This window comes from Gossypium hirsutum, chromosome A09 (assembly GCF_007990345.1).
Source record: "Gossypium hirsutum isolate 1008001.06 chromosome A09, Gossypium_hirsutum_v2.1, whole genome shotgun sequence".
Lineage (NCBI taxonomy): Eukaryota > Viridiplantae > Streptophyta > Magnoliopsida > Malvales > Malvaceae > Gossypium > Gossypium hirsutum.
In genome coordinates this window covers 43,786,014-43,787,282 of record NC_053432.1, presented here as the reverse complement: position 1 = coordinate 43,787,282, position 1,269 = coordinate 43,786,014, and the positions used below count along the sequence as shown (strand labels likewise).

At 34.4% G+C, this 1,269-nt stretch overlaps 1 pseudogene; it reads right to left on the bottom strand.

Annotated features, from left to right (window-relative positions):
* Positions 1–281: 281 nt before the first annotated feature.
* On the bottom strand, positions 282–809 carry LOC121205996 (cytochrome P450 CYP736A12-like; annotated as a pseudogene).
* Between the last annotated feature and the right edge of the window lie 460 nt (positions 810–1,269).

Here is a 1,269-nt window from a genome sequence, read left to right as displayed (position 1 = left end):
CAAAATTTAAATTTTTTATCGAGCTTTTCGAATCAAATTGGATTTTGCTCACCCCTAGTTAGAAAATTCAATAAACTACTAAAAATATTAATTATATTACCAAAAAAAAGTTTGATTATATTTATTTCATTTTGAGAAATTTTATTAAGTGTGATGTGTTGTCAATATATATATTGCAACAATGTATAAAATACATATACCATTTTAAAAACACTCCAACTTTATTATACGGATACATCTTGTGATATCACAATACAAACATTATCTTGAAGTTTGCATTTCTACATGCGATAAATAGGCTTGGCACAGAGATCAGTCTTCCTTGGTAATGAGGCACTAAATTTCTCAGTCATGTCCAGTTCATTTGGTGACATTCCACCAGACAACTCCCAATCAAAACAATGCACCAATTGAGCTAAAATAAGTTTAACTGTGATTAACCCTAACTTCTTCCCAGGGCATACTCTACGACCTGAACCAAATGGGATGAGTTCATACTCATGTCCATGAAGTTCTATATTGCTATTAATGAACCTTTCTGGAAAGAACTCTTCAACATTATTGGACCAGACATTAGGATCTCTCCCAATTGCAAAAACATTCACAATGACCCTCGACTTTTTCGATATGCAACAACCATCAATAATTATGTCCTTCATTGACTCGCGAGGAATTAGCATAGGTGCAACGGGATAAAGCCTTAATGTTTCTCTCACAACCATGTCTAGGTACTCCAATTTGGGTAAATCATTTTCTTCCACCATTCTTTTCCCGATAGTACTTTCTAACTATTGTTGGAGTTTTAACATTACCCTTAGATGCTTTATGAACGCTGATAATGCCCATTCCAATGTGGTAGATGAGGTGTCCAAGGAAGCCACAAACATATCTATTGTTATGGCTTTGATGCTATTTCGATCCATTATATCACCATTGGGATTCATTTGCTTATTTAACTCTGTAAGCATCGTACCGATAAAATCATCTTGCTTTTGTTGTTGATGGTTGTTAATAATCATCTCGAGGGCTTTGTCAAGTTTTTCACCAAGTCTCCTTGTTCGAGCTTTGAGTCCCTACATGGTTGACAATAATCACCACCATTCACTTAGTGGTTGTTCATAATGTGTATGGTTAATTTGTTTTGAAATAGTATATTAAAATACACACAAACATAATACCTGTAGGTCAAAAGAACCAAAAAAAGGCACAAAATCTGCAAGATTGAAAATTCCTACCATGTTAGTAAGCTCTTCTGTAACACCCCTACCC